Genomic DNA, 25200 nt, shown 5'->3' with positions numbered 1-25200 from the left:
CCACCCAAATAGTACCTGCTCTGTGAGGGTCCTTGGGGGATCTGACCACTGAAGAACAGGGTAAAAGGGGGCTAACAAAGTATCAGAGAAACAGATGAACTACAGTCTGTAATTGTAGAACTACAAAGTGCACCTATATAGTAAGTGGAGCTGATAAAACGGACAATAAATGGAAAATGGAACGGAAAATTAGCGAAAAAAAATCTAAGAATAACACTAAAAACAATAATAAAATAATAGTAAAGAGTACAGTTATATATGCAAAGTTGAAAGAAAATGAAAGTTACATGTGCGCATATGCAAGTATGTAGAGCAGAAGTTCATAAAATGCATGTTGCAAGTAACAGATGTAAACAGTAGTGTTCTGTACAAGTAACAGATGTAAACAGTAGTGTTCTGACAGCAGCAGTACAGTGTATGTAAGTTGCAGTTATTGAGTGCAATGTCAGCCAAAAGTTAAACCATTTCAGAATGGAAGGTAGGAAGAGGTAGTGAGTGAGGTGTTCACAAGCCTGATGGCCTGTGAATAGAAACTGTTAGTCAGTCTTGTAGTCCTCCTGTAGCGTCTGCCTGAAGGTAGAAGTGTGAAGAGACTGTGCTGGGGGTGTGTACTGTCCCTGATGATGTTGTGGGCCCTCCTGATGACTGGTGTGATAAGTGTCCTGTAGTGAGGAGAAGGCTGCTCCTGAGATGAACTGTGCAGTTTTGATCAGACGCTAGAAAGCCTTTCTGTCCTGAGCAGTGCAGTTTCCATACCACACCGTGATGGAGCTGGTAAGAACACTCTCGATCCTGTAGAAGGTGCTAAGAATTTTGGCTGGCATGCAAAATTTCCTCAGCTCCCACAGAAAGTACAGGCACTGCTGGGACTTCCTGATGATTAGATGTGTGTTGTGAGACCAGGTGAGATCCTCACAGATGTGGATGCCAAGGAATTTGAAGGTTTTCATCCTCTCCACCTCTGTCTCACCTATGTGCACAGGTGTGTGCAGCTCCCGCTTCCTCCTTGGATCAACAATCATTTCCTTGGTCTTGTCTGCATTCAAGGAAAGATTGTTGTCATAACACAATACCACCAACTCAGCCACCTCCTTCCTGTACACTGTCTCGTCCCCACCAGTCAGTCCAATGACTGTAGTATCATCAGCAAACTTGATGATGCTGCTGTTGTTCTGGGAGGCCACGCAGTCATACATGAAGAGCGCGTACAGAAGAGGGTTCAGTACACAGGCCTAGGGGACCCCTGTGCTCACTGTACTTGTGCTGGATGTGCAGACTGACTGGGGTCTGTTTGTTAGAAAGTTCAGCACCCAGTTGCAGAGGGCGGGTGTCAGTCCGAGGGTGAGGAGCTTTTCTGAGAGTTTGTGTGGGATGACCATGTTAAATGCTGAGCTGCAGTCAATAAAGAGCATTCTGACATACGTGTCTTTGCTCTCCAGGTGTGTGAGGGCTGTGAGAAGGGCAGTGTTGACCACATCATCTGTGGACTGGTTCCGACGGTATGCAAACTGGAAAGGATCTAAAGTGTTCAGAATAGTCTCCTGGATATGAGTCAAATGCATAGTGCCAGCTGTAAAGTTTGGTGGAGGTGGTATAATGGTCTGCAGATGTTTTTCATGGTTTGGGCCTCTTAGTTGTAGAGAACAAAAATCTCACATGTTATACAGTATACAGTTTCATTCTAGAGAATTGTTAGCTTCAAACAGTAGCTTGAGAAATGCCCTTTCTGGTTTTACCATGACAGTTTTCCCCCATAGAAGCAAATCCCCACAACCACATTATAAAATCTAATGGAAAGTGTTCTGCTGAGATGTTTAACAAGCAAATATGGACACAATGTTTGTGTATATATAGTACATAAATCAGAGGAAGATTTGTCTCCTATATCTTTTTAAATTAATAAAAATGTATGGGTTTGTCGTAGAAGGTTCCAAAATTCAAGAGCTCTATAGGTGCAGCATGTCTAGGAATAAAGTAAATATAATAAATGCATTGCTCTTTACTTCTTTACTATAATTCATGTAGTCATGCAATAGCAATCATGTTGTCACTGAAGTCACAAGTTAGCAAAGAGCTTCCCAAAAGTTTGGGAACCTCTTGCTAACACCACATTGTAAATAGTTCCAAAAATGGGGCTAGATGTATCTCATAAAAATAAATACATGAATTAATGATTCAGAATGTGCTTCAAACATCTAAGTGTGAGAGAAAGCTCCACACCACTCACATCCTAACCAACTACAGTCACAAGGCTCATAAAAGAATCATGTGTTCTCCTTTCATTTCCTGTCAGCTGAAATCATTGGGAAGTTGCTGAAATGGGAAAATAAACATTTGAATATGGGACTATATAATGTAAATTTGAAACTGCAACCATTAAACTGACAATATGGGTCTTAGGATGAGACAGAAATAAAAGAATGTCTTATCAAAGCTGTTCTCATAAAGTTTTATCCAAATTAACACTGAATGCAGTAAAAAAGCAATTCCAGTCATTTTTGCCATCCCTAAGCTTTTCTTGTATTCATAGATGATCAGGCTGGAGCTCTCAAAAACTGTCTAATTTAACATGCAATTAGTGTTAAGTTCACCAAAAATAGATATAGGAGGAAAAACATTTTAAAAAATGTCTTTCTTCCCAATATCTTACATTCTGCAAATAAATAGAAATTATGCTCTGAAATTTGCAGAAAAAAGCCATGAAGTTTATTTATAGTGTGTGCTGTGTTCATTTATTTTTGCCTGGAAAATCAACAAAATGTAATTTGACCAAGGATGCTCAGAAGTTTTCATATGACTGTATATCCATGGGATTTTCATAATTGCTTCCCACTACATGCTGCACCAAAACAAAAAGTTTCAATGTGTGATTGGTTGATTCCTTTGTTACTTCGTAAAATTTATGCTGATGGTTAATCTATGCTGATGATTCAGATGTTCTTTTCAGTTCCTTGAACCAACCAACTGGAGAGCTCACTTAGCTTTATCCTCTTAGGTTTCATTTCACATAATCATGAGATGCCATGTGTAAACAGCAATGTAGTAGTAATATGGCACCTTGAACTGGTAGAAAAGCTTACTTGCCAAGTAGGGCACTGACTGCAACAGGTCAGTACTCCTGAATACTGAAAAAAAAATCAAGAAACAAAACAAAAAACTGTTTTTGATAACGTGGATGAAAAAAGACATCATTGATATTGGTACAGTGTTGTACAGGAGTATTTAATTAAAATTCAATAAGGTCTAGTTAGAGAAAACGTCCTGAAGCAAAGGCCCAGAACATCATAATGTCTAACTTGCATCATGATTCTGTGCCATTTACTGTACAGTGAAGTAGCCTAGTAAATTATGTCAACTAATCATATGCACTCAATAACTGAATGTCAAATCAAATAAAGTACAATTCAGTAATACTTAAACAGCATTTATTGTCAGTTTTCTCTTTTTAGAGCACACCATGTGAAATAACTTCGCTCTAGCTCACTTTCTTCTCTGACTGCTATTTCTCACCTCGACCCCCTGTGTGTGTGTCACTCACTCGAGTCTCAGTGCTCATCGTAATGCACAGATCTGACTGGCTGAGTAGATTTACCTGTGATATTTACAACGCATCTGATTGGTCTGTGAGTCTCCCAGGCCGCTAGAGTGGTAAAGGCTAGAATTAAAATAGATAATAAATACCATGTCGATATTAAATAATTCTCTGCAGTTTAGCGGTTATAGGTCCAGGTTCGCATAGGACAGCACCTGGGTCTGGATGCGGACCATGGCCCAGCTATTAGTACAGTAGGTATATTGGGTAACGTCTCTGCCTGCCATGCTGTAGAATGGATCCAGTCCAATAAGAGTCCTTAGGCAAAATTCCACACATTGCATGTGGAAAAATGATCAAATTATATTGCTTTGGATAAAAGCATCCAAATGCCATAAATGTAAAAAATGGAAAGAGAAGATACAGAACGTACAATTACAATGACAAAAAAATATACTTTGATACCACAGAAAAAAAAAACAATTGGTCAATTGGCAATTTCAAGAATTTAACTTGTTTCAGTCTAAAGCTTAACAATAAAACAAAACTCGTACTGTGATAGCTGGTAAGTATAAATACAATCAGGATTTTACTGAATAAACATGAATAAAAAATTAGAAACATATATTTTTTTAGTTCCCAGAAATCATTTGGCTTTCTGTAAAGCCTTAGAACACTCTGAGGACCCTGTGTCCCACGGGTAATAACGGTTTATGGAACAATGGGGGCATGGGAAATGAATAAATGAAAGGAAAAGTACGTATAAAAAATATGGGTGTCAAAGGGGGCAGTGAAACTAGAAGATTAGAAATGTGCAGCATGTGTAATACACATATTCAGGAGGCGGTTTATTAAGTATGTGAAGTAAGTTATTTTTTAGCAGAGGACCTTACTAATATTTGATGCTCATTAATGTCCTGTTGTAAATACAGGTAAATGTGTTAAAATGAATGTCTAATCGACTTTACGATGCTGATGTGTCAAATAGATGTTAGATTTTTTAAAAATGCATTCTAGGGGTTAAAACAACATGACAATCATGATGTCATCATCATGCAGCTCTCACTCCACAAGAGCCCTGCCAGTCTGTTATTGGCGGATTGTGCTCAATATCATTCAATGAAGTCATTTGTTGACACATTAAATCTAATTTAAAGGCCTATAATTACATTTGAACAAACCAAGCAGCAGGATAACTGCACAAGATTAGATTACCACACAATGTCATAACTTCTAGTGCCACACCTTAATGTATTACTCACTCCGCAGAAACAAGAGCAGCTTGTGATTACTGACTGCATTCAAATGCTCACAGCACACTATATCATCAGTCATATTTTGTCTGATGTGTTGCCAGTACTGACATGGCATCCTGTGAGTCTACCAGTAGATGAGTAATGAGGTGATCTGAGACCATCCGCTCACTTGAGCTCATTACTGAAATATCAGTGGGGCTGTTCATGCTTACTACAGTTATGGGCAATGGTAACATCTACAGAGCACTCATCACTGTGGGAACTGGCAGTCACTTGACCGTTAAGTATAATGCAATGAGTGGGAATACGCTGTCAAGTCATACTGGATGTTATAACACTGAATGAACATGTTTACTGGCTCATAGAATGTAACACTGGCCACTTCAATTGTGGAACGTGTCTCATACAGAGTAACATTTTCAGAAGCAAATCCCTGAGGAGACATAACAGCATTGTGCACAAATCAGATACCATGCTTCATTTATTTAATCTCCTGTCAAAATGGCCATAAAGTATGACAATGGCCATGAACAGATTAAATATATGATAATCTATGTGCTTAATGGAGGAGAAAGTCAAAAGAATATTAGTGAAAAAAAAAGAATTTCCAAAACTGAAGTTCAAAAGATTAAGAAATAACAGTGTAACACTTGACCACAAAAACCAGCAGCTTCACATAAACAGTACATCTATCATTGTTGAGAAAGACGAGAAAATCAAGCTCTTGCTTCTGATCTGAAAAATCCACAGGGGCTTTTGCCCACCCTTCCACTGTTAGAAGATAACGCTGTGTGTCTGAAAGGATGTGTAGCTCTGAAGAAGCTGACAAAAGGAAATAGACAAAAGAAGAAAAGCTGCTGTTGTTCTCGAACAATGGACTGACAACCCCAAAGTCCAGACCGCAACATCACTGAATGTGGACTGGAAGTGAAACCAACTTCTAAGACTGAACTTTGGAGGTGTGGAAAAATATCCTTGGAAATATATATGGAAATATATATAACCCTAACCCTAACCCTAACCCTATCCTCCAGAAAGCAAGTTTCCTGAAAAGAATGGAAGCTGTAAAGGAAAAGAGTGGATACATTAAATGCTGAAAAATTTATATTACATTTAATTGTTGAGACTTGTGGGTAAATTTCTGTCTAATATTTGTTTTCTGATTTTCTTTCTAACACTGAAAAATGATAGACTTAATGGCTGTCTCTGACTTCTGCTCAGTATTGCAGATACCATGTCCTTATCTGATATTTCATCATCATCATCATCATCATCATCATCATCGTTGTTAACCGCTTAATCCAGATAGGGTCGTGGTAGCAGTTGAGAGAGTAGAGAATCCCAGATGACCCTGTCCCCCGCAACTTCCTCCAGCTCATTCCCAGGGACCCCAAACTCACAGGACAACTTGGAGATGTAATCCCTCCAGCCGGTCCTAGGATGACCCCGGGGTCTTATCCCAGTAGGCCGTGCCTGGTACACCCCCACCGGGAGGTGTCCAGGGAGCATCCGAATCAGATGCCTGAACCACCTCAGCTGGCTCCTCTCAATGCGGAGGAGTAGCGGCTCTACTCTGAGCTCCTCCTGGATAGCTGAGTTCCTCACCCTATCAAATAGAGTGTAGCCCACCACACTGCGAAGAAAGCTCATTTCCACCGCTTGTATTTGCAATCTAATTCTTTCAGTCATTACCCACAGCTCATGACCATAGGTGAGGGTTGGGATAAGCCTTATGGCTCAGCTCCCTCTTCACCACTACAGTCCGGTACAGTGACCGCATTACTGCTGCCGCCTGTCCCAGCCTGCGGCTGATCTCACGATCCCTCTTCCCATCACTCGTGAACAAGACCCCGAGATACTTAAACTCCTCTACCTGGGACAAGTCCTTTCCCCTTACCTGGTGTGGGTATGCCATCCTTTTCCGGGCTAAGACCATGGACTCAGATTTGGAGGTGCTGATCCGCATACCAACCGCTTCACACTCAGCTGCAAACCGCTCCAGTGAGCGCTGGAGGCATCGATGTGATTCAGCCAAAAGAACAACATCGTCTGCAAATAGCAGAGATGCCACCCTCCGGCCTCCACACACAATGCCCTCCTGACCTTGGCTACACCTTGACACCCGGTCCATGAATATCACGAACAGGAGTGGAGATAGATCACAACCCTGCCAGAGCCCAACGCTAACACTGAAAGGGTCCGACTTAATGCTGAGTATATGAACACAACTTTCACTCTGGGAGTACAGAGATCGAATGGCCCGGAATACTAGCCCTGGTACCCCATACTCCTGGAGGACCTCCCACAAGATATCTCAGGGAACCCGGTCGGAAGCCTTCTCCAAATCCACAAAACACATGTAGACTGGGTTGGCAAACTCCCATGCCCCCTTAACAATCTGTGAGAGGGTGAAAAGCTGGCCTATTGTTCCATGGCCAGGTCGGAATCCGCATTGTTCCTCCTCAATCTGAGGTTCAACTATTGGTCAGAGTCTCTTTTCCAGCACCTTGGCATAGACTTTCCCAGGGAGGCTGAACAGTGTGATACCCTGATAGTTGGCACACACCCTCCGGTCCCCTTTTTTAAAAATGGGGACCACCACCCCTGTCTGCCAGTCCAAGGGTACTGTTCCTGAGGTCGATGCAATATTGCAGAGGCGCAACAGCCACGACAGCCCCACAATATCCAGAGCCATAAGCATCTCCGGATGAATCTCATCCACCCCCGGTGCCTTGCCACTGAAGAGCTTGCCAACTACCTCAGTGACCTCCGCCAGGGAAATGGAGTTTGACCCGCTAGAGGCCTCTGGCACTGACTCCTGTGAGGGAGGCATGTCTCCAAGATAAAATAGTGCTTCAAAGTGCTCCTTCCACCAACCGACAATATCCTCATTTGAAGTCAGAGTTTCTCCACCCTTGCCGAATACAGCTTGGGCGCAGCCACCCTGACCACTCCTGAGTTGCCGGACAGCTGTCCAGCACCTCCTTGAAGCCAACGGAAAGTCTTTTTCAATGGTTTCGCCAAACTCCTCCCACACCCTGAATGTTGCTTCTACCACCATTGTGGCTGCCACCTTTGTTGCCTGTCGGTACCTCTCTGCTGAGTCGGGAGTCCTTTGGCCCATCCAGTCGATAAAGGCTTTTTTCTTCAGCTTGATGGCCTCCCTCACCACCGGTGTCCACGAGGGGGTTCTTAGCTTACCTACCAACAGGCACCCATAAGCTTTTGGCCATAGCTATGCCTGGCAGCTTCCACAATGGAGGTTTTGAACAGGGTCCATTCAGACTCCGTGTCCCCTACCTCCCCTGGGACATGAGAAAAGCTCTACCAGAGGTGGGAGTTGAAATCATTCCAAACAGGGGCCTCTGACAGTCTTTCCCAGCACACCCTCACTATTTGCGTGGGCCTACCGGGTCTGACCATCAGTTTTCTTTGCTATCTGATCCAACTCACCACCAGATGGCGATCAGTTGACAGCTCAGCACCTCTCTTTACCTGAGTGTCCAGAACATACCATCCCAAGTCAGATAAAATGACAACAAAGTTGATCATTGACCTCTGACCCAAGGAGCTCTAGTACCATGTACACTTATGAACATCCTTGTGTTCGAACTTGGTATTCATTATGGACAATCCATGCCTGGCACAGAAGTCCACTAACAATTCACCATTCGGGTTTAGATCGTTCTTCCCAATCATGCCTCTCCAGGTCTCCCAGTCATTGCCAACATGAGCATTAGGCCAGGTTACCTGGGCTGCCCAGCCACCAAGCACTCGCTGGGGGACGCTACCCATAGGCCTGGCTACAGGGGTAGGTCCCGGTGACCCTATCCCGGGCAGGGTATACTGTTTTCTGTGCCCATTTTTCTTGGTGGGTTTTTGGATCGTGTTAGTCTGGGTCTTCACTCCAGACCTGTTTGCCTTGGGAGACCCTACCAGGAGCATATTGTTCCCAACAACGTAGCGCTGAAGATTCCTAGACCACACAAGCCCTTCTGCCACAACTAGGCCCCGATCCAGGAAGGGCTAATATTTCAATACTGTCAAAGTCCTGCTGGCACTAATCATGATAGCTTTTCACATAGTTCTTACAAAATTGTCTAAGAATCTGTTATCTTTCACTACATCTGTATGGACAATAAAACCCCAGATTAAATATGTTCAAACAATGACTCCGAGTAAACAGGCATCTGCTTTCATCTCACTGTTATTTCTTTCTCAATAAGAGCAAACAGCCCAGCACTGCATTACAAACAGAATTAGCTTTGACACTTTCCCATTGTTTGCTTTCCACAGTGACACCAGGATAAGTGACAGCAGCGTGGGACTCCTACAGGATTCTGGCTTAGTAAAGACCCTCCTGATGGGAAGTTCTCACACAGTATGTTTCTTACATTTGTCCAGAAGAAAAAAGGCTCTTAGGTTCGGCCCTGCACCTTTATTTGTAACACACCCTCATGTGCAGGGATGCCATAGGTTGAAACAGATGCCACCAAAGTTACATCTCTTCAGATAGATGATCAACGATGGCCATATTATAGTCATGATGTGATTATGTAGATTTTGGGTGGGTGACAGAGAAGCACGGAAAAATGGAGGAAAGTATAAAAATATATAATAACTACTTATCCCTGCTTTTAACTAAATGAATTGTAGGTAGAACATTTGGCCAGTAATTTAGCTTGTTTTGTTTCATTTCAAATCCTGGGACATGCTTGGAGTTTAGTGTACTGCTCTAAACATGCTGAAATGCTCCACAACAGGCTGAGCAGCTGATGGTTTTAAACAGTTACTGTGTTAGAACAGGAAGAAGAGGAAGAGGAGGAAGAAGAAGAGATTAAGTAGCAGAATAAGAAAATTAAGGATGAAGAAAAGAAAGGATGAAGAGATGAAAAAGAAAAATTGTTTGAAAAGACACTGTCAGGCAGAACAAGCTGAACAAGAAGAAAAAGAGAGGAAGAAGAAAACATAAAGAAGGAAGAGTAGAAAGAAAAAGAAGATAAAGAAAAAAGAGGAAGATCGAAGAAAGGAATAAGAAGATGAAATGAAGAAGAAAAAGAACGAGAACAGAGAAGAGCAAACAGAAGAAAAGAAGAAATAAGGATAAAGAACAGGTAGAAGAAAAATAAGGAAAAAAGCATGAAGAAATAAAGAGGCATAAGAAGAAACAGAATATCAAAAGAAATGGAAAAAATGGAGAAGAAAAAAGAAGAATGTCAAGAAGAAAAGAAAAAAGAATAAAGAAGAAGAAGAGAGAAAAACAGAAAAAGATCAAGAAGAAAAGAAAAAGAATAGAGAAGAATAAAAAAGAAAGGGAAGAACAAGAAGAAAACGAAAAGGATAGAGAAGAAACAGGAGAAGAATAAGGAAGAAGAAAGAAAAACCAATAGAGGATAAGGATAAGATAAAGAAAAGAAGGAAAGAACAGAACAGAGATGAAGTAAAAGAAAAAAGGAGATAAAGAAGCCAAAAAATAAAGAAGAAAAAAGACAGAAGAGAAAAATGTCATGAGAAGATAGAGTGAAGCAGAAGACGACAATAAAAACAAAGAACATGACACTACTCTTCCACTACGGTCACTACTGTCCATGCATTCAGCATTACAGTAGAGCTGCATTAACCAGACATTTACATTATATATACTTTAACCCACAAGACTCCATTCTGAAATGCTCTTGCTCTACGGCTGATATTAAGAGGAATTCTTGAGGAGATGTGCAGACAGGCCTGACTGCGCTAGCACCGGGGGGTATCAATTAAGGGCTTCACCAATAGCCAGCTCAGATGTGTCTGTGGTCATGGGTAGATGGTGGATTTGCCCTCTGTGGATCCCACACTCAAATGTCAACGCTTCTCTTGGGAGAGATCGGGGTCAGTGTTGCCATAACAAGTACGGGAAACAATTAAAGTTGGGCTATTTGTGCAGCCACCATCTGTGTCTAACAAGCCATACAGTCACTGTTATTAGTGAGATAAATCTGTGTTGTGTGTGTGTGTTTGTATTGGGGGGCTGGTGTTGGGAAAGAGGATTTGTAAAGAGGTGAGAAAGACTGCTGAAGATAGGGGGCAGTAATGCTTCAGTAGTTCTAAATGTACAAATATGAAAGACATCGTCTCCCTTTCTGTCACATTTCAACACATAGCAGGATTTTGCTGATTTACATATGTAACCATCTGAAGCTCAAGTAACTTGTGGATTTCAGAAGGAACAGGGCCCCTCTGTCACCTGTCATTATTTATGAAGAGAATGTGGAATTATTGAGGGCATGTAAGGGTATGTATATATTACAAACTCCATTGATCAATTTCATTTTATTTTTAGATTTGATCTATCTAAACTTTATGGTTCACATTTGAGTCTCATAAATTAACCAACCATGTAGCCAGTTGAACAAGACTTAATCGCAAGGATGATTTGGACTTAACAGCTCTCAGATGTTCATGATTAGAGTCAAAAAAGTCAAAAAAGCACCAGACGTGTAGCTTTGACACTGTTTACTGGCTCACTTCAGATTAGGCACTGCTGCAAAGTTAACTCTAAATTATTGCGCATACACAGTGGAAAAAAACCCCACAAATTCCTATCTGACCGATTTCAGGAAGGTTGCATAACCATGACTGAATATCTTTCCAATCTAGGACCACATGAAAAAGGCTATGTTCACATAAGCTGAAGTGGCACAAATCCAATTTTTTTTTGCCTTAATGTGACACAGATCTGAAGTATTCAGAGCTGTGTGGTCACACAAATCTGATCTCAAATCAGATCTAATTTCATATGTGGTCCTAGGTCAGATACATATCCGTTGTCAATCATGTGACCTTAATGAGAACTCTCAGATCGGAACTTTTTCTTCACAGCGCACAACAATGCACTCAGCATGCCAACAATGCCGACAGTGCTAAATTTGAAGTTACAGTCAGTAATGGTGCATAATCAAAGGATCTGACCTTTTTTCACCTTAGTCTTGATCTAAGAATTCCCAACAGATAGCAGTTTGGAGCAAATTATCTTTATGATGAAGGTTCTGCTGGTTAGTTTATTGTTCATGGCACAAGCGGTTCATTAACATGACATTATTGACTATGATATGCACATGTGGGTCATTTCAGGAGGCAGATTTATTCATAGTGATTCAGAAACAGATTCGAATCCAATACCTATATGAATGTGAACCATCAAGTTAGAAAAATTGGATTTGAGCAAAAAATCTGAATTGAGCTTGTAATGTGAGTGCAGCCAAAGTGGCTCAGATCTGATCGGATTTGAAAATATCAGATTTGCGTGTCCACACAGCTCTGAAAACATCAGATGTGTGATACATTAAGGCAAAAAAATCTAATTTGTACCACTTTAGCCTGGTAATGTGAAAGTAACATAAGTAGGGTTGTCACAAAAAAAGATCATTGAATTTAATTCTACAAGCAAATATGTAAGTGCATTGAACAAGTGTAACTAATACTCCATTTACACTTGGTCATTCCATTTACCTGTGCTGTTTCTCATTTTCCCTGTTCCATTCAAAATATGGTTGTTGTCCCAAAAGTCACAATTTTGCATGGTGTTATTCATTTCCTTACATCTGTTTTTATGCCAATATTTACAAGAACATGACTGTTTACAATAATTAGCCTCCTATATTAGTCATCGCAGTCATAGATCATGTGCATTTAAACATGATGTAGAGACAGCGAGACAGTGAATAATGACAAGGCAAAGTAAAGATTTACCAAACTGAAGGTTTATATTAACTACCTTAGGCTCCTAAGGGATAATGAAACAAACTCAGAGGCGAAACTCACATCTACAGCACATCCAGGGACAGTAGCTGTTTTCCTCTATTTGCACAACAACAGGGTGAGGTTCTGTTACAGTACTGTGAGAGGTTTTGATTATCAAAATAGTTTGAGAGACGGACGCGTTTACACCTGTGTAACATCTGGCTGAAATACGTCTCAGACCAGTGGTGGATCTAAATCTGTTCTAAATGCATTTTTTTGTGGTTGATCTCTATCAAGATACACTCAAGATGCATTAAACAACTGGGCATAAACAGAGTCTAAATCTTTGTCCAACTAAATAAGATACAGTGTCAGCAAAAATGTGTCAGCAAAAGGCACTTTTCAATAGCGTTTATTGTGTTAAATATGTTCTGAAGAGATGATTGTCACTGAGGCAAGCACATACATTACAGCCTAGCACATACAGTCAGGTCTATAAATACTCAGCTATTGTTATTTTAGCTGTCTGCCACAGCATACTAGAGTTAAAATAGATGACTTTCATGCTTATTTTTTTTTCTTCCATCAAAAAATAAATGGTGTAGAAATTACAACCACTTTCATATGTAGCCCCCCTCACCTATTTTAGGGGTCTTAAAAGTAATTGGACAATTGGCTGTTCAGTTGTTCTATGCCCAGGTGTGCTCTAGTCCCTCATTATTTTATTTACATGTAAGCAGCTAAAAGACTCAGAGTTGATTTCAAGTGTTTATTTGCATTTGGAATCTGTTGCAGCTAACACTCAATGTGAAATCCCTCACTCCACTGGCAGTAAAAGCAAGCCATCATGAGTCTGAAAAATCAAAACAAACCCATCAGAGAGATAGAAAAAAAAAAGACTAGGTGTGGTCAAATCAGCTATTTGGAACATCTTAAAAAGATCACAAGCCCCGAAAGACCACAGAGGATCACAGAAGGATTCATTCCCTGGTAAAGAAAAACTCCTGAAGTTGGCCAGCTCAAGAACACCCTCCCAGAGGTAGATGTATATGTGTCAAATTCAACAACAACTAAAGAAAATAAAGAGAGTTTACCTGTAAATATGAGATGTAAACGACTGTTATTCCTTAAAAACAGGAAGACCAGATTGGAGATTTAAAAAGCATGTACAGTTTTTAAACAAAATCTAATGGAAAGATGAGACAAGGAACAACTAGTAGAATGACAGAAAGAGAAGAGTATGGAGAAAAGAAGAAACTGCTCATGATTCAAAGCATCACCTCATCTGTATTCATGGTGAAGGTAGTGTTATGGCATAGGCATGTTTGACTGTAAAAGGAACTGGCTCCTTTGTATTGATGATGTGACTGCTGACAATAGCAGCAGGATGAATTCTGAGGTGTATACGGCTAAACTACCTGCTCAGACTCAGCCAAATGCAAATTCAGTAAATACTCTGAGTAAAGCTGTAAGTCTGCACTTTGAGCTCATGTTCATTATTTAATTTCAACTCAATATGTTGTGGCTGACAGCTCAAATAACAGTAACTTTGTCCACACTTAAATATTTATGGCCCTGACTGCATCACATTGTTTGCAAAATAGACTGTGCACAAAATACCTTATTATGACTTTTTCTAAGAGCATATGGACACATACGTTTTAGATAACACTTGTACATATTACATATAGCTGTCCAAAGAAAAACAATTTCCAAATCAGCGACTTTACAAGAGAGGGAAAAGACACTCGAACCTTTCAATGTAAGTTAATGAAAAGAGGTTTTATTATTTATAAGTGATTTTAGAGCATTTCAATTGGTCCATTCATCATGAAATGATCAGGGCGCGATCTCATTACAAGAGTGTCTAGGGATAAACATGAGGAATCATAGGCTAAATGTGAGTGGCAATGTACCCTTATTAGGGTGGGAACAAACTGAACATGAAATTTCAGTTTCCAAAAAAAAAAAAAAAAGACAAAATCTAAACTAAACTAAACTAAAAAAAAACAACAAACAAAAAACCCCCACCCAATGCCTAATGAAGGCGGCTCTCAAAGTATGAGGCAACATTGTCTTAAGGAGTATAATCCATGGATATAACATGACCTGGCATGGTGAAATGCCCCAAAATTTCAAATTAAGCATGTAGATGTGTGCCATGTGTTGAGAATGCAATGCATGTGGTGATAATAAACATTGCCTCTATTAATGGAAAATAGCTTTTTACCTAAAACAGTATGTAGCTAGCTAGATTGTTTTGCTTGTAATATCATTGATACTCACCAATCATACATTATCAATATGTATGTTAAAAGAGCAATTTGTGGGCAAGTTTTAAAAGTGGCAGCAGATTTTGCCTTGGTCCAGCATCAGAAGATTAACGAGTTGTCCCCAGGTAGGTGTTCTGGTCACAACACCACAATTTGTGATTATTAATATAAAGGCTAAGGCCCATTGCTTTATCCAGGTCACTTATACAGGTTCTCTACCAGTTTGTTGTGGCTGGTGCAATCTTCTAATCCACAATGGCATAAACCCTGGCAATGTCAGCAAGATCAATAAACCGATTAAGAAGGTTGGTCTAGGAGCCAGATTGGACTCATTGGAGGCTTTGACAGAAAAAAGACATTCAATAAACTTCTGGCTATCTTGCTCAATGACTTTCAACCTTTGCAAGGCATTTAGCTAAACAGAGGAGCACTTTCAGTTACAGACTTACATAACTGGACTGTTCCAAGGAGGTGATGTGAGGTCATTTTATACCAATGGCCATTAGCTGTATAATGAGTCTGCAGGGGTAGTGACTCCATCAGACCTAATGGTTCTCAGCTGCATAACATGGACATTTTATTGGTTAATAATAGTCTGCAATGATCTTTGTGCTTATTACCTCAGATACACATCATGTTATTCTGTCCATTATATAATTTAGAAGACTACATAGCCTACATGTGTACAATGTTTACTTTCTTAAAATCTCATTAACGCCTACTTTAAGTTATATGATATGAAAATATTCAGCTGCATTCAAGCACACATTTGTAAATCTGCAGTGTTTAGGTTTCTTGTAAGCATCATGCAAGCTGTAGTATTTTAAGTATCTGCTTAAATACAGGCTGTGCCAGGTGTACAATCCCAGTCACCAATGACAGTCACAAAGGAAGCGGCATGGTGTGATGATGGCACCCGAGACCCACACAGATGAGTACTGCGAGAGATGATGAGAGGACAATGACAGCCGTAACAGACGGCGTGAAGACGGCACCCGAGCCCTGAGCTCTTCCTCCTGACCCCCAAAACAACAAAACCTAAACAGATGCAGTAAACAGTTAACAACACAACATTAATCTAGGTGTAGACTAAGGCTGTGATTAATGTGAGAAACACGAGGAGAAGTTTTCAAAAAAAGGAAAAAGAAATCATACTACCTAAATATATAGAAAGCCAAGCATTTATAACAATAAAAAGCAACACTGTTACCAATGTTACCAGAATTAGATCCAACTAAGCTTAAAGTTAGAAGGGTAAGCAAGAAAAACTGCTGTAAGAAAGATGCCTAGATCATGAAGACTGAGGTTACTTTGAGGTAATTTAAACTGTAATTTATTGGAACCCCAAACTAGCATCCAGTCATCAGCAATACACAATTAGCCAGTTATAAATGTAGACAATTTAGCCAGCTCATGGTAGACATCGTTATTCATTTGCACATAAATTTACAGTACATTAGCTAGCAAGGAATGGCCCTGGATTTCCCATACTAAGAGTTGACCTGCACAACGATAACTTCACAATTTACAATCTACAAGTTGGTCATCATCTTGTTTTAAATATCTCCGTAGGCGTAGATTTAGCCATTTCATGGAACATAAAATTTATTTCTAGTCTTGAATATATAGTTTTGAAAAGACAAGAAACCCCAAACTAAAAGCCTAATGCTATTTTAATATAGTTATCTTTTGGATTACAGTACAGAATACATTCTTAACAGGTAACCAGTAATCTACATCAGAATACATCACAAAAGTAACCCTCCCAACTCTGTTTTCACCAAACCCCAGTATATTTGCTCAATTACCTAAAGACAATCACAGCTTCATGGCTAAAGGCTAGCCTGCAGTCAAATGAACACTTCAAATGAATTTTATTTACCAATGATACATAGATTATGATGGAAGAAACAAGTATTTTGTTTTGATGATTCCATCTTTCAGTATACAGTATGTTAATATAAATGGAGCTACATGAACCAGAAATTTGTCCAGTAGAGACTTATTCTAGACCCAGTATTTCTTAATCCAGCCCTTTGACCCTCCAGACTGACTACATGTTTACTCTAACATAGCTCACTAGCCTAGTTGAGATGTTTTTGGAGCTGGGATAGAGCAAAAAAATGTGAACCGTTTGGTGGGCCCTGAGGGTTGAGCAACACTGTCCTAACCCTGTTTATTACTTGGAAGGCTTATTACTTCAAGCATCTTTCTTAGCTACTGTCACAGTGTGTCCAAGTCCCTTGTATCTATGAACAGAATAAAGCTTAAAATAATTACGTACTGAGACAAAGTGAACAATGACATAAATTACAATGGCAGGGGGGTAACCCTCCCATCTCCCTCCCAGCAGTAAAAGGAAGCAAAATGGCTGTCAAGGACAGAGCTGTATCACACAGACTCTAATCTCCACAGAGAGAAGACAGAAGACTGGAGCTCTCAGCCTGAGAGCACTGGAGAGCTTGACGAGAAAGCTTCTTTTCTTCTGCTCTCCACACTCTCCTCATTAGTTCAGTAAGTCTTGGTTAAATAGCTATCTCAACACCCTCAACCCCCTCCCACCCAACCTCATCAGCCTCTTCCCCCCAGCTTTAACTCCTGTCAGCCACAGGCTTGGTTTTGTCCAAATGAGAGGAGCTACAGCTACAGGGCATTTTTTCCCAATAATGTATTCTTGTTCAATTGGCCCTACACTGCTGCGCTGAGTTTTTAAGCTTGGTCATACTCAATCAGTGCCGTACAGAACTTTTTTTTTGTACAGATGATTCCCTATCTGTAAAAACTTTGACTAGAATGGTGAGTTGTTTGCTCAGCAGCTGTGGATTATAACTGTGGATTATAAATAAATTATTTTCTTATTCAAGTAGGATACTCGTGTAAACTCTTGTAAAAGGCCTTTATCTATTTTATTTCTCAAAATGTTTCCATACAGTCATATGAAAAATTTTATCACTCTCTTGACTTTGTGACACATCCTCTACATAAGTGTACTATTTTTATAACTGGTCATGCAAAAAGTATGTATTTATTTCCTCAATAATTAAACAGTAATTTTGCATTAAAATGTGCAGAAGTGTGTTCTTTGCAGAGGATGGAATAACAAAACTCTGCTGGACCAGGGCACCCTAACTTTTGCATAGGAGTGTATGATAGACATAGACAAAAAAAACAAAAAAACAGAATATTTGAATTACACAAATCAATTTACAATGGCTTCCAAAAACATGCACTCCTGCAATTATAGAAAATAAGCTATACCATCGGAGAAAGAAGAGGGCTGTGGCAGCTGTAAGAAGCACAGGGAGTTCCAGTTGTTTAAATCATTGATTCAAGGAAATATTTGGGTATACCTTGATTGCTTATCTACAATGGAATGTTGTTTATACCAGATTGGTAAATGCTACACAGCTACTGCTTGTAATTGCATAAGGTCCAACTCAACTTTTTGCCTAAATCAATTTATCACCACTTGCTATCCCACAGTCCCCCATGTATTGTATTGACTTGTTGAAAATGAATGGGAGGGAAACTTTGCATAACAAATTTGAAAGCTTTGGACACTTTAAGCCTACCAAAAAACCCCAACTTCCTAAGAGGGAATGGAAGCTAGTCGGGATCAAGTAATGATGGTCACATTCTGAAAAAATGAACCATAACCTGCTAAAGCTTGGAGGAGAACACTAACAGGTAATTGTATTATGTCTGCTAACAAACACCCATGCTAACTAGCATGTGCTGAGTGGTCCTATTCACCCAGAGCCAATACAATCTGTGCCAGACTCTCCAGCTGCAAATGGCAACAGATTAAAATAAATTTCAACAGGTTGACTCAAAATATGAAATAAAAAATAAATTCACCTCACACAAAATAAATGAGTAATGTGGGATACATTGTAATTAAAGTAAAACAGCTGGGACAGTATGTTAAAAGTAAATAAAACAGAAAGCAGTGATTTATTAAACTACTTTGAACTGTATTTAACATGAAAGCAGTACAAAATCAAGATATCTAATGTTTTATCAACTTAAATGTTTTTTTTGTAAACATGCACTCATTTTGAAATTGATGACTGCTACAACAGTGACAATTTAAGACTAGGAACACTGTGAAATGTTCAAAAAACATTTGAAAGAGGTGAGGCGATCATGCTTGGGTATAAAAGAAGCATCCAGGAAAGGTCTAGACATTTTAGAGCAAGGATTAGTTGAGGCTGTATCAGAAAAAGAAAAAAAAAAGTTTAAGAATAACATTCTCCAGCAACCGACTGCAAGGATTTAGGCATTTCATGCTCTACAGTGCGTAATAACATCAAAAGATCAGTGAATATAGAGAAATCTCTGTGTTTAAGGGTGAAGGCCAAAAAAAAAAAACAACACTACTAAATGTCCGTGACCTCTGACCCCTCAGACAGGGCTGCATTAAAAACCAGCATGCTTCTGTGATGGATATCACTGCATGAGCTTGGGAATACCTAAACAATCCATTGTCAAACACTGTCCATCACTGCTTCCACAAAAGCAAGACTGTACTAAGCACGGCAGAAAACAATATCAGCAGTGTCCAGAAATGCTGTCGACTTCTCTGGGCTTGATCTGAAATGGACTGATGTACAGTGAAATGGGTGTTTTGTGATCTGATGAGTCAGCTTTTCGGATTGTTTAGGAAAATAATGGTTGCTGTGTTCTCCAGGCGAAAGAAGAATAAGACCATCCAGATTAATCAGCATTAAGCCAGCATCTGTCATGGTATGGGGGGTATTTTTGGTAACCTGTACATCTGTGAAAGTACCATTAACGCTGAACATATTTTGGAGCAACATTTGCTGCCTTCTAGATGACATCTTTTTAGGGACACCCATGCTGATTTCAACATGACAACAAGCAGCCATTCTGTTTGCAAGCACTGGAGGCACATCAACCAACAGAAACGTGGATGGACAGATGGAGGAGAGGCTAATTAGTAGTGACACGGTGTACTTTTTTCTGTTCTATATGACTTCTTTGCTGTCGTGGCTGTTCTCTGCTTGGCTCTGTATTTGGCCACTGCCAAAAATGTTCTTTTGATGGTCCAAATTTTTCTTATTCTGGGCCAAATGTTTTGTTTCCTGCTGAATTTGAAACTTCACCCTCTGCCCCTGCTCCAGCCGCGTACAGATGGAAAAGGCCTGCATACGTATGCATCTACCATGTTGTCCTTACTTTATAGTGTGTAGGTACCCTTACAACAGTGTATCTGTGTAACCAGACAGTGTGGGTGTGTCAGGGACTCCCCAGTCGTCCTTTCCTCTTATTTGTTTCTATCCTGGTCTAGTCTGTTTTATGTGCTATGCGTGTTTGTTTTTCTTTAGTCATGTGTTCTTATTTTTGTCTCCTCTCCTGTCCTGCCCTCGTCCTCATTCCCATCTGTGTTTAGTTTTTTTCAGGTGTCTCTTGTCTTTCATGTGAGTACATACAGTATGTCTCTGGGTCTCCTTTGTTCTCTGGCCAGCATTGATGTATGTTGGCCAGCATTGATGTTTCCCAGCTCGTTCATTGATTACTTTGCGTTTATTGCTAATTTAACTATCTTGTGTTTTGTGTTTCATTTAAAGTTTAGTGTTTTCATGATTTCCTCTGCCCACTTGCCTGTTTCATCTGTTTCATCAACTCAAATCAAGAGCAATGGCATGTTTCCCATGTCCTTGTCTGTTGTTACAGACTGTCCTTCCTGCAGTCCAAACCTGTTGCTCATAAACATAAATTTTGAAAGGTGAAACATAACATGTGTTTTTGTACCATTTTCAATTTAATACAGGTCAAACATAATTTACTAGTCACTGCTGTCTGTTTGTATTAGCATTTCAAATACTGTCCCAAACCTTTTGAAAGTTTGTGAATGAATGTAAATGAAAAGAAGTAAAAAAAGCCAGATATTTCATTTCTAGCATATAAAGATAGTTATGGGAATTACATTTATGAAGTATTTTCATCTACATTACTGTCAGGTAATGCAGCCATGTCTGCAGTGACAAGTGATTCATAATGTCTGACACAAAAAGAGTATTAGTTATGATTAGCGATGCCTCTTTAAGTAGAATGATGTTGATTAACAGTGGCAGCATAGACAGACAGTGTGAGCAAAACCTGACTGCTACCTAATTTGCTTCAATAAATCACAAATCTTCTTCAATCCTTTGAGCTCACTGGCTCATAAGTGGAATAAGATCAGATCATAGTGTGAGAGGTGCTTGCCTGAGAGGAGAATGCAAAGAAAGAGGCCAGACATTAAATGGATGAAGACTGTGAGTAGGCCAAACTGCAATCACTGCCAGATTCGCAAGCAAGCGCTCACTAATGCTAGTAAAGGAAGCTGGCTAAATAGAGAATGGAAAAGGAAGGCAGACAGCATCCACCAAATAATCAGCTGACAGGAATATATTTACACAGAGACTTGTGGAAATTGAAGCAGACAGACAAAAAGATCAAATGAAAAACATCTATCTGTGTTATTGCATGTGGCTGACAACAAAGCGCAGGATGCATATAATAACTTGCAGTTTACAGAAGAGGAAGGCAATAAGAAACTGAACAAAATAATGGATAAGTCTGAAGCACACTTTAAGCCAAAACATAACATGATGTTTAAGGGGCCTAGATTGAAATGTACATAAAATGCCTCCAAATAAAACAGAGAGCAGAAGATGAGCAGAAGTTTATGTAGATACAAAAACTGTTGAAACTGAATTAGAAGTTCCAAACACATGTTCAGAAGTGAATGCTATCTTTTAATTTACACCAACACACAAAAAATGGCAAATATTGTCCCCTCTCTGGAACTATATTGGTATTTTATCTTAACTCTACTGCTCTTATACATTTGTTTCTTTTCTTCCTGGTGTTCTGGATGTCTACAAATATCTACTGTGCACTCCTTTGTCCATTGAACTTGACTGACCACACACAAATTTCAAAAGCCTGCAACTCAGAGTAAACTTGCACGAAGTCCAAATTAAAAGTGATAGCATTTGGAGTTGAACCTAGCGACCGAACAGAAATAGATCATGAGGAGCTAATGCAAGAAGAGTGTAATTCGCACTTGGACAAGGCCAAGGTCAAGATTCTCTAACAGCAAACGCACAATAAAAATTGATGGATGCATATGAACACATCAAGCATACAGAAAGCTTATCTTTGCTGTCCAAAACCAGCTCCTGCACCCAAGAAACTTGAGAACATATCTACCAACATAAGAACTACCATCATACTTCACAAATGCAAACAGGGAGCTGTCTAAGATTTGGACAGTTGAATCTAAAAGACACCATTGTCAAAACTGTGCACATTCAACACCCCATATGACACATGAAAGTTAAAATGATTACCACTTGCCACTGCTTTAGCTCCTGAGTGTATCACAATATGATGTGCCTGATCTATGAGCACTTGGAAGGAATAGACACATCAAAAGATGACAATCACAAGGGAAAGATCCAAAGAAGAACAAAATGACAGACAGGGAAAGGTGTGAGAAGCAATGAAAAAAGCCATCCTGGAGTTGAACAAAGAAAGATGTCATGTGGGAGTGAGTGAACTGACATTTGTTGGATACTTCATTAGCAGTGAAGGCATCAGGCCTGACCTGCTGAAAATTTCAGCTGTGATAAACATGATGGGAGCATGCTAGAGAAAGTACATTATAAGGTTCAATGGAATGTTAACATACGTGGGGATGTTCATACCAAAGCTCTCAGAGAAGACTGATCCGCTTTGAAGACTGATGATTTTATAATATTCTTATAAAAGTCTGGCGATGAGCAACACTAGATATACAGTACTGTGCAAAAGTAGACCACCCTGCATTTCATTTCCAGGCAAAACAGCCATTAAGTGCAAGTTATTCATTTCAAAGTAGAGGAAAGTCAAAGCACAATAAGGGAAAAAACAAGTTTCCAAAAGTGTTCAGAGTTCAAAGAGTTCAAAAATTGTTCACATACACATAGATATTGGTGTTCACAGATTGCTTAGAGAAAATGCATATATCATGGTCAGCCAAACAGGAAATATTTCATGAATATTTATATATATATATATATATATATATATATATATATATATATATATATATATATATATATATATAATGAACATTGATATATATGGAAGGAACATTGATATATATGGAATGAACACTGATATGTATATTGAATGAAAGTCACTGCTGAAGGGTTGAGGATGGCTAACAAAAACTGTGCATCAATAAATAGGCATTAACAAACTCTAGGTGGAGCTTAAAGGAAGGGGATTCTGATAAAGTGACCAGCACAGTGATCCCTTGCACTGAGTGATTTGAGAGTGACTAATATACAGCATCATGTGAAGCTACAGATGAGCAGTCCTTCAATATCTATCTATCTATCTATCTATCTATCTATCTATCTATCTATCTATCTATCTATCTATCTATCTATCTATCTATCTATCTATCTATACACACACAAAATCTGATATGGTGTAGAAGAAGAGTCAGATAAGGCCATAATTTGTGTTTGAAAAATGCTCTTTTACTGAGAGCAAGGGAAAACACCAAACACAAACACACTCTGACTTTTTTAAGAGTGCATTTGTGTTTTGTAACCATCATAAGAAAGAGTAGGGCTGGGAGGGACCTACCTCAGTTTTCAGTTGCTTTTCAAGCATATATATATATATATATATATATATATATATATATATATATATATATATATATATATATATAAAAACTGTCACTGTAAATGGTAAAGCTTTCCTCTTTGAGAGAAATGAAAAAATTAAGCTCCACTCTTGTTTTCATAAGTGTTTCTGTCCATCCCACCACTGTGTGAAGACAACTTAGCCTTATAAAATAGAAAAGAACTTTTGCTTTTCATCATCAAATCAATAAGAAAATCAACAATTAAAATTCTTTTTTTTTTTTTTTTTTGGAAATCATGGATACTGTGTATATCCAGGCTAAAGGCCACCTCGCTTGTTATCAGTGCACAGCTCAAAGCCTGTATTCATGATGGTATAGGGGTATATTAGTGCACATGGTGTGGGTGAATCTGTGAAGGCACCATTTATGCTGAATGATATATACATGTTTTGTCAACATAAGCTGCCACCCAGATGACATCTTATTCAGAGAAGACAATGTCAAATCATATTCTGCACGTGTTAGAACAGCATTATTCTGTATTAAAAGAGTCCAGATGCCACACTGACCTGCCTGCAGTCCAGTCCTGTCACCACTGATATCATTTGGCACATTATGAAAAGAAAAATATGACAAAGGAGACCCTGAACTGTTGGGCAGCTGAAATCCTATATCAAACAAGAACAGAAAAACATTTCACTTTCAAAACTACAGCAGTTGGTCTCTTTATTTCTTAAACGCTTACAGAGTTTTGTTAAAAGAAGTGGTGATGAAACACAGTATGGATATGGATTACATGATTTGCATATCATTGCATTCTATTTTTATTTACATTCTGTACAGTATCCCAACTTTTTTGAAACTTTTTGGGTTGTACATTATATTTAGTTGTTGAGGCTTTTGTGTAAAGAAAATAATCTCACTAAAGAACCTGAGAAAGCTATTCACCTCCAGGGACTGAGAAATACAAAGAGAGCATATGAGGTTATGTACTGGCCCAGAATGAACCAGGATGTGACAGAGTATCTCTTCCACGTGCCAAGACTGTGAAGGAGGCAACCTGGCAGAATCACTGAAACGACAAAAAAGAGCACCAGAGAGACCATGCAGAAATGTGAGAGTTAGTCTTTTCACATCTAATGGAGCAGATTATCTCATTCTTATAAAGTTCCAAGAATAATTGGAACTTTGAACAGTTTACCTCTAGTCCACATTTCCAACAGTCAAATGGGCTGGTGGACAATGAGGTGCAAAAGTTATTTCACAAAGGCCTACTGGCACATTACACAACACTCCTGAAAAGTGGCTTTTACCCAGCACTGCACATGGGCTGGAAATTAGGAACAAATTTGCTTATCAAAGAAAACCTGCTGAGAGTAAAGAGGGAGAAGACACTGCAGAAAAAAACAAACATTGTATTTTGACATGGTTTAGCTGAACTGATACCTGGTATGGTACAATGCAAGGATAAATCTAACTAGAGCTGTCACACTTATGTTAGTAATCAAGAACTCCAGTGATTATCGATTACTCTTAACTGAACAACAACTTACTATGCAAAGCATTTCCAAAATCTTCCGTTTTATCTCTTGCAGTATGTATGTCAGAAATGCATAAACACATGCATCCATTAGCTCTTTAAAATATGTATTATCAGAGTCTCTGCAAGTATTAGCCAAGTGAATTAAACAGAGGTTTTTAAGATCTGGTCTGTGCCATTTTTACAGCAAATTCTTCAGTCAAGCCTAACTGAAAACAACTGGA

Source organism: Pygocentrus nattereri, chromosome 10, assembly GCF_015220715.1.
Source record: "Pygocentrus nattereri isolate fPygNat1 chromosome 10, fPygNat1.pri, whole genome shotgun sequence".
Classification (NCBI taxonomy): domain Eukaryota; kingdom Metazoa; phylum Chordata; class Actinopteri; order Characiformes; family Serrasalmidae; genus Pygocentrus; species Pygocentrus nattereri.
The sequence above is the reverse complement of the archived record's forward strand: the minus strand, read 5'-3'. Positions refer to the sequence as shown.